Genomic DNA, 327 nt, shown 5'->3' with positions numbered 1-327 from the left:
TTGCTGAGGTTGCAATTGAAAGGTTTGATTAGCATCAACTGCATTAGCATGTGCCTTACCTTTCCCCCGTGGGACGAAATTCTGTTGTGGAGTATTATTCGCCTGTTGGCCTCTCTCCGCCTTCTTCCTTCTTAGGAATCGCTCGGCTTGCTCTCCTCGGACCTTCAGATCCTTCCATGTCTTGGACGGTGCTATCCCCATTGCTTCCAACACGTCCAGTGCGAGGTTGTTGTGGCAAGTCTGGAGGATGAATTCCTCGGTGATCGGGTCCCGACAGTTCATCGCCTTGTTCCGGAACCTCTTGACAAAGGTGTCAACCAATTCCCC

Source organism: Asparagus officinalis, chromosome 5 (assembly GCF_001876935.1).
Source record: "Asparagus officinalis chromosome 5, Aspof.V1, whole genome shotgun sequence".
Taxonomy (NCBI): Eukaryota; Viridiplantae; Streptophyta; class Magnoliopsida; order Asparagales; family Asparagaceae; genus Asparagus; species Asparagus officinalis.
Note: the sequence above shows the minus strand (reverse complement) of the source record.